Below are 15,751 nucleotides of genomic sequence, written 5' to 3' on the forward strand. Positions count from 1 at the left end.
GTAAGAAAAGTGTTTTCTATTCTACATGACACTGAAAGTCATGAAAGGTTTTAAGCAGGTGAATAATGCAATCTTTTTTGAGTTTTTAAAAGCTCGTGCTGACTATAATTCAAAAAACTAGAAGGGAACAGGAAAGAAGGGAAACCTGTAAGGCAACTATAGCAATATTCCAGCTGATAGATGGTGGTGGCACTAGGAACAAGAAGTAGTTAGACTGAAGAAATATTTAGGAGGCAGAAACAACAGGCTCTGTTGATGTGATGAACTGGATATAGTAGATGAGAAAAATTAAATAACAGGAATAAAGATGACTCCTACCTATCTGGCTTGCACAATTAGATTGTGATACTAAATCTAGTGCCATGTAAGACAAACAGCAGTTTCTAAAACTACTCTCCAACACAATTGCCACTAGTCACACAGCCACATTTCAAGTGTTTAATAGGCACACGTAGCTGGTTGCTACCAACTGAACAGCACAGATACTGAACATTTCCACTGTCTCAGAAAGTGTAGACTACTGGACAGTGCTGTGCTAGAGGTAAGAAATGTGCCAAATGCAGGGGTCCATCAAGACTAAAATTATAAAGTATCCATTTGGCCAACATGTAGGTCCAGTGGTGAAGTCAGCAAAAGCAAGTTCATTGGAATTGTATTAATAATAGTAATATAATGGAATAGTATATCACAAACTGGGATGAGAGTGATAAGTGGAACCATATACACAGGACATCTTTCAGGACATGAAAGGGAGAAGAAAAATAAGTGGAGGGGAAAAAAAAGGTTGGGTGATTCCAGAATATTCATTCAACAAAACTTTATTGAACACCTGTAAGTTCCAGATACTGTCTGGCTATAAGGGATACAAAAACAGGACAAGGACCCTCAAAGGGGGAAAAATAAGTAGCCAACTTTCAGATTATGATTAGATACCCCAAACAAATGAAAATAATATGACCAAGTGCAACTGAGTCAACGAGGAAGATCTCAATGGGCAAAATATCTGACATCAGCCATGAAGGCTTCATCAGTTTAAGGAAAAACAAAAAGGCTGAAATGAAGAGTGAGAGGAGAAAAGTAACAGGTGATGAAAGATATGGTCTGACTATACAGGAGCTTGAGCTTTTACTGAATGAAATGGTAAGCCCTGGAAGTTTCTGAACAAAAAAGTTACATGATTTATCGTTATAAAAAGGGTTACTCTGGCTACCATGTTGAAAACATATTTAAGGGGGAAAAAGGTATAAGCAGGGACACCAGTTAGAAGGCCTTTCCAATAATATAGGCAAAAGCCATCCATAATAGCAAAGATAGAATCAACCCAAATGCCCATGAACGGTAGACTGGATAAAGAAAATGTGGTATCTATACACCATGGAATATGATGCAGCCTATAAAAAAGAACAAAATCATGTCCTTTGTAGCAATGTGGATGCAGCTGGAGACTATTTATTGTAAGCAAATTAACACAGAAACAGAAAATCAAATGCCACATGTTCTCACTTACAAGAATGAGCTAAACATTTGGTACACATGGACATAAAGATACAACAGACAGAGACAAGAACAGGGAGGGAAGGAGGAGTAATTGTAGAAAGTTATCTACTGAGTACTATGCCCATTACCTGGGTGACTGGTTCAACTGTATCCCAAACTTCAGCATCATACAATATACTCTTCTAACAAACCGGCACATGTACACCCTGAATCTAAAATAAAAGCTGAATAATAATAATACAGGCAAAAGATGGCATGGCATGGCTTCAGTGAGAAATGATTAATATTTTTGGATATGCAGACATGCATCACATAAGGACATTTCAGTTGATGATGAACTGCACATGCAACAGTGGTCTCATAACATTATAATGGAGCTGAAAAATTCCTATCACCTAGTGATGTTGTAGCCATCGTAACATCGCAGCACAATGTTCTACTCATGGTGTTTGTGGTGACGCTGGTGTAAACGAATCCACAATAGGTTTACTGTGCTTCAGCTGTATAGAAGTACAGTGGGCCAGACATGGTGGCTCTTGCCTGTAATCCTGGCACTTTGCGAGGCCAAAGTGGGAGGATTACTTGATGCCAGGAATTCAAGACCAGCCCTGGCAACAGAGTGAGACCCTGTCTCTACAAAAATTTTTTTTTAATTAGCCAGGCATGGTGGGGTGCCTGGTGTAGTCCCAGCTACTCAGGAGGCTGAGGTAGGAGGATCACTTGAGCCCAGGAGTCTGAGGTTATAGTGAGCTATGATCGCGCCACTGCACTCCAGCCTGAGTGACAGAGTGAGATGCCATCTCAAAAAAAAAAAAGTATAGCATATACAGTTATGTCCGGTACATGATACTTGATAATGATAATGATTGTTACAGGTTTATGTACTTACTATACTTTTTATCATTAGCGTGCACTCCTTCTGTTACTTCTTTAAAAAAAAAAAAGTTAACTATAAAACAGCCACAGGTAGGTCCTTCAAGAGGTATTCCAGAAGGCACTGTTATCACAGGAGGTGGCAGCTCCATTTATGTTTACTGCCTCTGAAGACATTCCAGAAGGACAAGATGTGGAGGTGAAATACAGTGATACTGATGATCCTGACCCTCTGTAGGCCTAGGCTAACGTGTTCATGTCTTAGTTTTTTGTTTGTTTGTTTTTGAGACGGAGTTTCGCTCTGTCGCCCAGACTGGAGTGCAGTGGCGCTATCTCCACTCACTGCAAACTCCACCTCCTGGGTTCACGCCATTCTCCTGCCTCAGCCTCCCGAGTAGCTCAGACTACAGGCGCCCACCACCACACCCGGCTAATTTTTTGTATTTTTAGTAGAGACAGGGTTTCACCGTGTTAGCCAGGATGGTCTCTATCTCCTGACCTGGTGATCCGCCCACCTCAGCCTCCCAAAGTGCTGGGATTACAGGCGTAAGCCACCGTGCCCGGCCCATGTCTTAGCTTTTTAACAAAAAAGCTAAAAGGTAAAAAGTAATTTTAAAAATATAAAAAAGCTTATAAAGATATAAAGAAAATTTTTTGTACAGCTGTACAATGTGCGTTTTAAGCTATGTGTTATTACAAGAGTCAAAACGTTTAAAAAATTAAGAATTCATAAAGTAAAAAAGTGACAGTAATTTAAGGTTTATTATTGAAAAAAGTCTTTTAAAACCTTAAAAAAAAGTAGTGTAGCCCAAGTGTACAGTGTTTATAAAGTCTACAGTAGTGTACAGTAATGTCCTAGGTCTCTCACATTCCCGCACTCGTCACTCGCTGACTCACCCAGAGCAACGTATCCTGCAAGCTCCATTCATCACAAATGCCTTATACAATTGTACCATTTTTTATTTTTGATACCATATTTTTACTGTACTTTTTCTATGTTTCAATATGTTTAGATAAAAATACCTACCTTTATGTTACAATTACCTACAGTATTCATTATAGTAATTGGCCACACTATATAGCCTAGATGTGTAGTGGGCTATACCATCCAGGTTTGTCTATGTATACTCTGATGTTCACACAACCATGATTATCTCCTAATGATGCACTTCTCAGAATGTATCCCCATCATAAAATGACACGACTTTATTTTGAAGGGAGAACAGACAAGGTTTGCAGAGAGAATGTAGATACGGGGTATGAGAGAAAGATGAGTCAAGAACTGCAAGGTTTTAAGCTAGGTAACCGGAAAGACAGAATTGCATTTCAGAAAAGACTAAGATGCAGCTCTGGGGAAAACCGGGAGATCAGTTTTAGATATATATTAAGTTTGAGAAGCTTCTTAGACATCCAAAATGCTGAACAAAAAATAGCTGGATATCAGTTTAAGGATATCAACTTGGAAATCATTAGCAAATAGATGTAAATACCATCTGCATAAAGCTATGATACTGGAGTAAATATGCACAACAAAAAAGGAGAGATTCAAGGACTAAACCTTCAGCCACTCCAACAGAGGTCAGAAAGGTAACGGAAAAAACAAAGAAATGCTAGTGAAGTAAGAGGAAAACCTGCTAACAGACATGGTGGCCTGGAAACCAATGAAAAGGCCTTTCAAGCAACTGTAGCAATGGTGCCAAATACTACTAACAGATTAAGTGAGATGACAACTACAAATTTATAACGTGGTGATCACTGGTAGGGGTTCAAAAGAAAACGAGAGTACATAAAGCAATTTTTCAAGGTTATTTTGCTGGAAAGAGAAGCAGAGACTGAGGTGGTGAGTGAAAGGAGAGACAGGGAGAAAAAAATTTTTTATAATGGGATAATACCATGTTTGCTCATGGAAAGAGCCAGTAGAGTAGGAAAAACCACTGATACAAGAAGAGAGAGATACCACAGTAATATTCTTGAGAGCAAGAAGGGATGGAATCTGCTGTACAAATGAACTGGGTGGCCTTATCTTGGAAGGCTACAGTTCATCCAGTGACAAAGGAGAAGATAAAGGACATGGTCATAGATACAAGAGATCACTGGGCATGAAGCTAGGGAGGGACAAGGTTGTTAAACGTGTATATGAGAAAGTGATTATAATTCAGTATGAAACTTCAGCTGTACAGAAGTGAGGGTGAGGAACAGGGAAAAGCTTGGATAGATAAACTGTAGGTCCCAATGGGATTGATAGGCTGTTGGAGCTGACGTATTTACTAGAGGAATTAGAAAGTGGGATGCTTGAAATGAGATTGGGGGAAGGGAGCAGAGTTACTGATAAAAGATAAAATATTCTAGGATATAACAATGGGAATGTGTAGTTGAGTTAGGGTAGAAAGTAAGATCACTGGAGGAGAAGAAATGAAGGAACTAAGAGACCAGGATACTGGAAGCATCTTCTACATCAAAGTTTGTACCAGATTGTAAATCAACATACTGCGTCCTTCATCAAAATCTTGCTACAAAAAAAGTAAGCTAAACAGTAAACTTAGTGACACAGGTGACTTATATTCTGGCATAACTCCTTATCTTAATTCATACAGGTAACAGTTACCAGACCACATCTTCACTAGTATTGCTCTACATGGATACTGATGTCACCAAGAATTATGACAGAAATAAGAGACAGTGACAATGAGCCAAGAGCTAATAAAGTGAACAAGGAAGGATGTGAATGACCCAGGAAGGTTTGCAGGTGCTTGAAATAAAGACGAGCAGTGGGTGGTATAATTTGATCACATGAAAGTCAAAGCTTGAAGTTTTGGAAAATAAAGATCAAGAAGTGACAATAAGGAACAAAAGCAGACATTTAGTCCACACACTTCCTAGTTCAGTGTTATAAGGTGTGCAAGAAGGGAAAAATTCACCACTTGAGAGAGCTGCAAGGGAAGTAACATTCTTGGAGAGAAGGCTAGGTTACAGTTGGAATAAGAAAGAAACGAACATTCACAACAGATTGAGAATATAAAGGATTTTCTAACGACTGAGTTCCAGAAGTTACAATGAATGGATTTCAGATGATGAAAGGTGGGAGATGGGGACCAAAAAAAGCAACAGGATTAGAGTCTGGAGGATGAGAGTTCACACAGAAGAGCCAGTGTAACTAAAGTAACAATGTCCTTGAAAAAGCATGCCTCAGGATTGGCCTCTGCCCAGAATGCAGTACTACTTCCTTCATTGTAAAGACAGACCATTGATGAAATTTGATGGTAACAAGGTGAAGGGGTTCCTACTTGGCTCCTGATGGGGGAGAGGAGAGGGGAAGTTCAGGAGAAAAGGGAAGGTATTAAACAGCCCTTCTGTCTTAGATCTTTTCAGACAAATGTAACAGAATCTGCGGCATAATGGCAATAAGGAAAAACCTGAGGCCCTTTAGCATATAATGAGGGTGCTCTTCAAGCATGAGAAGTAAGTATTCTTCTAAAAAACCAAATTTTAATATTTCCCAGCACCCACTTATCAGCAACACCATTTTAACCATAATTAATTACTCTGCCTCAACGGTGACCCCTGATCTTCTGGCATTCCTAGATATCTCATCTCTAAACTTTCTAGCCTCTTATTTCTTATTCTATGGGGAACAGAATGCTGACACTCTGAATCAGGACCCAGGAAAAATGACAGCACAATTAAGCAGGAAACAGTGATCAACGGAGGACAACTATGATATACAAAGTAACAAGACAGTTGGGCTTGAAAACTAAACAATAAAATTCAGCAAAATGCCAGAAAATTCATATACTAAATTTATAATCTATTTAAAGAGCGCTATGTCAGTGTATTATGTTTCCTAAATAGCATTCAGTTTGTAACTTTTGTATCTAAATGACCTATAAAGCATAAGCGAAGTTTGAGGACATTCTTTCAATGGCTCAGAAAGGAATTTAAGGGTCTACCTCAGCACTTTTCTACACAGGGGAATGGAACTCCACTTGGAAGCCTCCAAAGTTACTTGGATTGAAAAATATTTCCAAGAATCCCTTGTTCCTCCCTTATACATGTGGCATTCATGTAGTATATGCAAAACTTCAAAGACACTCACTTCCTACACCCTTACCCCCAAACCACTTAATTATACTTAAAAAAGAAAGAGAGGGAGTACAGTTCCTAATCCCTATTACAGCTGTTCAGTTTACTTCACAGTAAAGGAAAATTGGGAGCAGTTTGCAACAACTATCCCTCAGTGTAGCAAACTACTATCACCACTTAAGATCATCTTCAAATTGCACTCCCAAGAAATTGTGCAGTAAATTTAACTTCTTACACATTTTTATATGGACGTCCAATAAGGTATGCTATATATATGCACATACATATGCATATATCTATTTCTGCTATTACAAAACCCTGTAAGAGAAGCTTATCACACTAAACCTAACCCTTCAGCTTTTTTGTACATCTCTGGCTTCCAACTCAGCTACCAGCATTTAAGATTTATTAATCATAAGGTTTATATGCCATGTAGACTGATTAACTTGAAATAACTTAAAGTAGGTTAAAAATACCCCCCAAGTTTTAAACGGTTTAACATATCTGTTACAAGTCAGATAAAAAGAAAGTATTAGTCCAGCAACATGTGAATTACTAAAACAGAAGTAAAACCGTGGGGATATTAGTGAAAAAATTAAAAGATGGAAATAAATAGGGGAGAAAATGGAAGTGTTATGAAGCAGTTTCAGCCCAGCATCATTCAGATGTTCACATTCTTCAAACCATCATAAAGAGTGGGGGGAAAGCCTTTTCAACAAGCTCAAAAGATACCAGAGGTAGGAAACTTCTGGGATATTACAAAAGAAGCTTTACAGTGGTTCCACGAAGTCTCATGGATTGTGGGATAGACCGGGGGTGAAATGCCTTTAGGATTAATGTTTCATGAAAGGTTCACTGATCTGCTTGTATTTTACACCATCATATCGTAATAAAAATAATTGCAGACTATAGCATTATTTTCAGATGATGCTTTTTAAACCAACACCGGCCTATGATTTACATTTTCAGTCCAGTCACTTAAACACGGAGTTTGAAGACTAAACACCCCACTTTTCTTTCTTGAGATGGAGTCTCACTCTGTTGCCCCGGCTGGGGCATGATCTCAGCTCACTGCAACTTCCGCTTCCCGGGTTCAAGCAATTCTCATGCTTCAGCCTTCCAAGCAACTGGGATCACAGGCACCTGCCACCATGCCTGGCTAATTTTTGTATTCACCACATCAGCCAGGCTAATCTCGAACTCCTGACCTCAGGTGATCCGCCCTCCCCAGCCTCCCAAAGTGCTGGGATTACAGGCGTGAGTCACCACACCCGGCCACCCCACTTTTCAAATTCTGGAAATACCTTGTTAGCAGCAAAAGATTTAACCAAAATCGATTTAACTGCCTACATAAACTAAAACTGGCCAAAAAGCCATTTGCCATTAATTTAAGTAAAACATATTCAATTAATTTTTAATTACCTAAACTTTTTAAGTTTTGGATCTAGTCTAACAGTAATAGTTTAGCTTAGAAATGCAAACTTCTGGTAAAAAGGACATGATTTAAAGACCAGCAAAATTGGGGGCTGACATGAGTTGTATACACAGAATTTGTCCAGCATTTTAAGTCCCTTCAGATTAAGTTTTGAGACCTCTTAAAAATACACTTAAAGAACTCTATTTAAGATGGTCGAGTAATAAGAAAGTTACTTCTCCCCTTTTTCCTTGAGCTTGGCCATCTTAATTCCTAACTTTAAAAATGTGGGTTTCCCAGTCTTCACAAATAAGTTGATAATATAAATCTTGCTTTTAAGTTCCTAATCTATAATCAATTGACACAAGGCATTTCCCAAGTGCCTAAATAAATACAAACCTAATAATTTAACAATGTTATCTGCTAAATTATGTACATTCACAGAACCAGTCATTTCATAGAATCATCATTATGAAAACACTGTACTTCAAATGGTACTACCGCAGAGGGACAAACTGGCAGCATTCAGCAAATAAGCGTATTTAATTTGTGCTGAATACAGCATCTTAAAATATAAATTTTGTTCACCGACACTTGCAAATCAAGAGATGTACATCGATCTGGATTTCCCACTTAGGGGAAAGAAATCAGATGATCTGGCAACATAAACTGTATTCCCACACAGTGGCTGGAGCTGCTTATGACTGGCTGCTTCATGTGCACTTCAGTTTTTAATAGTCTGCATGGTCCCATTTACCCAATACCTAACTGGCCCTGGAGACATTTGAGTAGCCATTCCCACTACAATGTAGTAAGACCAATCCTATGTAAGGCTTCTGAAAGCGATCTTATTCTTAGTAACGTATCTTGAACATCAAATTGTAGTATGCTACATTAATGAAGGCAAGTAGCCCATTTCAAGAGACAAATTAAGTCCCCTGTAGCAATTTTTTTTCAGTAAGTTGTATGTACATAATTTTTCAAAGAACTTTTAAGCCTACTCTCATTTCTCAGAAAACTTGAAAAATCAGAACAGAAGCTTATAGACAGTAAATGCTGGAAATACTAAGCACCAACTTGGAAATCACTGATTTACAAGTACGGTCCTTGATGGAGGAATATTTAATCCATCTTGAAATAATCATTCACATAAAGCACTTGAGGCATTCTTGCCTTTAAAAAAAAAAAAACAAAAAACCAAAACCCCCTAAATATAGCAATAATACATTTCTTAAGTAGTAAAAAATCATATACCAATGTTTCCACAAAATTACACTGAATTCCATAGGCAAAGTAAAGCAATCACTGATAACTGTCATTTTCCCTCCCTACGCTAACGTTTTCATTCCAGCAACATATTCTGAAAAACAAATTTTTAAAAATCTAAACCCTGAAAAATTTCCATATGCTGACCGTTTAACTTCCAAAAGCTAATTTAGAATAAGCTTCACTCCTGTTGCTAATTAGATTCTGATTTGAAACATGGATTTTCAGAAAATAATATTACTAACAGAAAAACCATGAACTTTAACATAGGAGCCTAGAGAAAGCCCTTTAAGGAAAAATTCAAAGGGCAAAACACTTAAAATTCATCATGGCCCACCACTATGTACAAATGAGACCAACCCTATGGTCACTAAGGGCATTATATTTTAGGTCACATACACTGGCTCAATTACCCTTATTTCTATCTATTTCCTAATATAATCAAGTTGAGCACTTACATTTTACTCTGTGACTGATTTTAGACAAACTGACAATTCACGTTTTCATTAATTTTTTCTGAGAATTTCAGTTGCTGTAATTCATCAATATAAATGAACATTATGATCTTTTACCTCCTAAAGTACTATACTGAGATTCTGGTTTATCATTATGATATATTTAAGCAGAATTGCCTATTCAAAGTGACCTTAAAAAACCTCCCAACTTTTCCACTGCAAATATTGGCTGAGAAAACATTTTCTCAAGCCTGTATTTTAATTAGCAGTAATGATATGAATTATTTTAGAAATCAAAGGTTTCTTAGCTGATTCTCCCTCATCAGAACTATTCATAAATATATCCCACATAAACTTGTTTGGAATTTAAAAAAAAAAAATCACAAGCATTATACTATATCCACTGGAGGGCACTCAACATGACACAAGCATGCAATGAAAACATGCTCCAACACTACTCACTCTGCTGCTTCAGGCTTGAGGGAAACTTTCAGAGTGGGGAATGTCTCTTAACAGAAGAGATGCCCATAAGTTAAAAAAAAAAAAAGTGGCTAAACCCTAAAAATGGGTTCCTAATGTGATTGACTTTATCTTTCAAGAGCTTCTTTTTCCTTAGGGAGGAAGCAAATTATATGCATATTTCAAGGACAGCAGGGTTCAGGCCTCAACAGATGAGCCTAGGTTTCAAACTGAGTCAAGCTCAGTCTTGCATGAAACACAAAAGCAGCATTCTTAAGTAAACAGAGGAAATAAAGAACTTTCCCCTGAATTTAAGTGATGAAAAACCATAGGCATTAACTCCTACTCATTTAGATCAACACAAATCATATTATTTTCCTTTTGTGAAACCTGAGAAGTATGCATTTATTTTAACCGATTGGCCCACTTACCTATCACAATCACAACTCCAATATTACATAAATAGTCTGTTAAAGAAGGGCAACTGAATCTGCAAATCAGTATCTTCTCAATGAGGGTACAAGGAAGCAACGGCTACATACGATTGACAAACCAGAAGCAGCTCCTGGGCTATGTTTACTATTTACTTTTATGGTATAAAAATGTTCTCAGTCAAGCAGTTTCAACAATAGATACCACAGTTCCAATAAAAAGAGGGCTACAAGAAAACTAAGTTAACACATATTTTCAAAAACAATGTCACAAATGAACATGACACACTACAAAAGAGTTGCAAATACCTTTTGTTAGAAGTTTGTCCAGTTCTAAAAGCCTTCATCCTTTGTGCCCCGGGTTGGCAGTCAAGCATGCTTCCGACTAAGCTCAAAGCACAAACTTAAAACTTAACCACCTACTCATCTACAATTATTGATTATCAGCAGCTAGGAAACCACAAGAGAAATAAAAATAATCTTGTAACAGGACAGATGTGTTATTTCATTTCAATAACACTGAAGTTTCATTTGGCTAAATATACTTCTATAGTCTATTGCAACAGATTTAATTTCACTGCTACTTATAACTACAAAATAATTATATTCAAACTTTTAATTCTCTACATCCCTAGTTTCAACAATACTTAGCATGCGCCTCTCCCCACCTCACCCTATAACAAAAAAGAGTATCTGCAATAGTTTTGCTAACACATTTCAAAATACCCTTGGAGAAACTTGCCTCCTCGTTTTCTATCTTGGTGGTGGTGTTATTAAAACAAGCATACAGACACTCATTTATGCCAATTTTTATTCCAGTCATTAACAGGAACAGTAAGCTCAGTCTGATAAATTTTAATGTTGGAAATACACTTTTCTATATCATGTTGGTAAAGGAAATAATCAGATAACAGTTTAAAAAACCCCTCTTCGATACTCTGAAACATGAACACTGTTAAATGCTTCATTTTTTTTAATTAGCCACCTTATTTTTTTTTAAGTTGGTTTTTCCTGAAAACTTTTAAATGACTGTTCTGGTCTGTGGGAGACTCAGGACTCCACAGGACTCTAAAGTTACATGCTATACTAAGCTTTCTAGCACAGGTTTTTAATTTTTCCCCACCCCCAGGACTTCAAACTTGAATAGTCTCAGCATTCCTTTAATCCTACAGAATAGACTTCTGAAAGTTTTTCAAGTTACTGTTGCAATAATCTCAGGGCCTTGTCCTTGTACACGGCCTTCAGAACAAAGGTTAGGTCAAAGTAATGAATATTGGGCGCAAATTAACCAAATTTTGTCTGGTGTGAAAGGACATTCTCAAACCCTTAAGGGTACTTTTTTTTTAAATCACAGATTTTTCAAAGATTTAAATATAAAAGTAAAATAAATGCCGCACAGCCTTAGTTCAAACGAAAAGCCTCCAAAGTAGAAATTTATTATTATGTCAATAATTTAAGCAGAGAATAAACCAGCAGTATAACATAAATAACACTTGAGACTATATTTAATATTTCTTAGGATCAATACAAGTCAACACGAAGACATCTGAAGGTATTGAATGTTCGTTCACCAAGTGACAAATACTGAAATGGCTTCCTAAATTCCAGACAAACTACAACTTAGCGATCTGAAAAACATTAGCCTAGACTTTATGAAAGGAAATGCTGCCGTCTCTTCAAGTTGATGTCTAGCCTAAGCCACCATTATTCATCATACAAAGCTCTCATTTCACTAAAACCACTCCTCGATTTCCTTTTGCCGACCTCTGCATACCAGCAGCCTAGTCTTTCTTCATTCACCACTCACAAACTCGAGGGGTGGGGGGCCGGGAAGGGGGGAAGACCACAGATGTCTGGAAGATACAAAGTATGAGACAATGCTCCCTCCAAAAGGGAAGAGAACGAAGGCAACAACTACACCCAACTGCCAAAGCTTTCAAGCTTGGCAGATTCAGAAGCAGGCTATAGGAATTTAACTTCGAAAAGTCTCGGTTCAAAGTCCTCTCTCCAGACAAAACACTGAAAGAAGTTGCAATGCTCGAATTCCATTTGGCCAGTTTTGGAGCGAAGGAAAAATTCACTCCGCTGAAAAGAAAACGTGCTCTAAAATTCAATTTTAGCTGCCATCAAAGTATTTGAATAAATTTAAATTATTTCTACGAATAAAATTCTCGAAGCGGTCTGAGTCAGAGGCTGAATCCTGCAGTTCACTTGGTAAGAAACAGTAAGTCATCACCTTCGCCTTCCTCCACCCCCTTATTTCACCAGGGTCTCATACCCACTACCATAAATCCGTGACTCCCAGTACATTACCCACTGCTTTCACTCACCTGCACAGTACGCTAAAATATAGGTGCAAGACATGGATTTTTTTATGTGCACACCCTACTGACGCATCGCACAGGCTGCACTAAGAGTTTAGTTGCTCTAAGGATTAAAGTTGCTTCGATTCAAACTCACATAGTCAGAGCATTAAAAAATAATAATAATAACACTTCTATTCTTAACGAAAGAGGAAATCTTAAGAGAAAGTCCACTGGTCCGATCCCCAGGACTGATGGGACTTAGGGTGGCTTCTCTGCCTCAGCGCCCGAACCCCAACTCGCCGCAGGAGCTGAGAAGGCGGAGCCCCCCGTCCCCACCCCGCCCCCCACCACGGGCCCGGCGCATCCCGAGGCACAGGGTCCCTCCCCCAAACTCGGCCAAGGCCAGAGCCCCGGACGGAAACTACAGACCCCCACCCCCACCCCCGCCTGCCATCCGGGCTCCTGGACGCGCCCCCGCGGCGCCCCCTCCCCGCAAGCGATGCCCCCGGGGCCCCAGAGAGGCAGCGCGACCGGAACCCGGGCCCGGCCGCCGCCCTCCGCGCCCCGGGCGCGGCCGGCCCCCGCCGTCCCCCACCTGAGCTCCCCGCTCCCAACCCCAGGACTCTCGGCTGCGCCCAGCCCGGCTCCCAGCCCGCCGCCCGGACCGCGCGCCTGCTACGAAGTTTGGCTCCGAGAGGAAGCGGGAGCAGCCCCGGAAGAATAAGGAAAGGAGCGCCCAAGCACCTCAGGGGAACAGGCTCCTCCCGCCGCGGGAGTCCGACCGTCCTCGACCTGCGGTGGCGGCTCGGCGGGGACTGAAGCTGCTCCTCGGACCTTCCTCCGTCTCCGCCTCCCCTCGCTCTCCGCTCCCGGGGCCGGGCCAACGCGGCTGCCACAGACCGAGAAGCTTAAAATGGCGCCGCACAAGGAGCTCTTATAAGTCGCACTGAAGCCGCTGTATCCTGCCGCCGCCGTCGCAGCGCGGAGCGTTCCGCCGCGCGAGGACAAGGGGCGGGGCGTGAGAGGGCGGTGAAAGTAGTCCCCGCGCCGCCCAGCAGTTTGCTGCCGTCTGAGCGCCCCGGGCCGGGGTGGGGTGCCTGGGCACCCCACGGACGCTCCCCGGGGTGACGGCTGCCGGCTGCCCGCTGCGCGGGACCTGAGGGCAGCCCGTGAGGGCGCTGTGGTCTGCATCGAGAAGGCCGGGCCCCCGCGGCCTGGGTTGGGGAAGGTGGCCCCGGTATCCTATCATGTCCCAAGCCCGACGCCCCCGCCCCGCGCGTTTCCCGAACCCGGAGAGCAGCTGCAGGACTCGGCGCGCCTTTCCCGCGGCCTGCGGAAGGTGGCATCTCGGCCCTGGCCTTCGGGGACCGATCGGGGCGGACAGGACCGGTCCTGGGAGGGCGGAAGTTCGGGGCCAGGGCGGCGGCAGGGGCTCGGGGTCAGCGCCCGCCCGTCTTGGGGCGCTCCTGGGCGCCGCCGCTGCCCCGTCGCCGGTCTGCGGGTTCCCGGCCGGGCGCGGGTTAGGGGGCCTCGCCGACCTTGCGGTATGTGTCGCACACTCGCTGCTGGACCTGGGTCGCAGCCCAGTCTCACAGCACCCCCAAAGCCCCCCACTGTCCGGATGGTGGATCCCACCTCTCAGCAGGCTGTTCAGCTTGAATTTCGACCAGAATCACCGGGCCGAGCCGCCTTCTGTCCCCACTCACGAAGGCTGTGAACTCTCCGTAGAATGGGCGCCAAGCCCGCAATTCAACAAGTCCTTTTGAGTACCTACTGTGAACAAATAACTAATGGAAATGGATTAGCTCCAGAGCGCTGTCAATTAGGTTAATTCTTATAGATTCCATTTTTATCTGGTTCCACTTGTCACTAGGTATCAATAGATTTATTTGTGGGGATTTTTCTTTGGAGAAGAAGATTTTTACGGTATTACTTATTTGTGAAATCCAGGTATGTTTATGGAGAAAGCTATCGATTAGGCAGCCTCTAATTTTTTTAACTAATTTTCTATTTAAAAACGTTTTGTAATTCATTTCAATAGACTGAAAAATGTTTCCCATTGTAATCCAGCAAAATTGACGTTTGTCAAAGCTGCAACAATTATGATCGATTCACTTTCTCTAGGCTATTGTTTGTGCTTATTTTTCCTCCAAAACATTGGAGAGAGTACAAAAAGCAACAGTGAAAGTTACCTCTGTGCTTTTATCCCAGGACTACAATTAATACAAGCAAACGATAGGTCTTAACACATAGATGCAGGCAGAAAACCCACTTATTCATTCACTCATGGAGGTAGGATATGTAGTTTAAGGCATAGCTCATGTTTCAGGGCCAGCATATTCTTTAAATAACTTTTATTTTTGTCTTAAAGATATTTTACTATGTAAGTGGTAATGCCAACTGCCGTCTGTCACCATAGCACATGTGGGCCACTGCAGTGGAAAAAGTCTACACACTAGGATGATGATGTTCAGTGAGATCCATTGTCTAGAAAGACCTTCTCATTTGTATCTTTCCTACTAATTCTGTAGAATTAAGTATAGCTATTGGTTGTGGTCACAATTCAAAAAGATTGAACCGAAAAAGGTATTTCATCAAAACCGTGTTTCTAATATAAACTCAAAAGTATAAATGGCATTTTCAGGTACTGATTCCTAATTTTAATTGTCATTTGCAGAATTAAGGAATATACAGTTGATTAAAGTCATACATTAAAAATCAGACGACAGATTAACCACTTTTACAGGGCTTTTTTAAAAAAAACATGTTTGCTTTTTCTATGTGCAGGTTTTTTGTTGTTGAATAAGGCACTCTTGAAATTGGTTAAGAAATATCTGCACCATTAGAAGATCTAAAGGATAAAAACATTTCTATATTTGTATTTCTCTGTTCCATTACTAAAATAATGGAATCATTTTTCTATAATTTAAATACTTTAAATTTAGAATTATGGTTTTTAATCCCTACTGA

At 40.6% G+C, this 15,751-nt stretch overlaps 1 protein-coding gene across 3 annotated transcripts in view; it reads right to left on the reverse strand.

The window, feature by feature from the left end:
• The window catches only part of CTNNB1 (catenin beta 1), a 41,109-nt gene extending 27,380 nt beyond the window's left edge, over window positions 1-13,729 (reverse strand). For all 3 annotated transcript variants that reach the window (XM_032161976.2, XM_032161974.2, XM_032161972.2), the window contains exon 1: window positions 13,526-13,729. The gene's annotated coding sequence lies outside the window, so the exon portion shown is untranslated. The remainder of the gene's footprint in view (window positions 1-13,525) is intronic.
• Window positions 13,730-15,751: the final 2,022 nt, after the last annotated feature.

This window comes from Hylobates moloch, unplaced genomic scaffold, assembly GCF_009828535.3.
Source record: "Hylobates moloch isolate HMO894 unplaced genomic scaffold, HMol_V3 SCAFFOLD_8, whole genome shotgun sequence".
NCBI lineage: Eukaryota > Metazoa > Chordata > Mammalia > Primates > Hylobatidae > Hylobates > Hylobates moloch.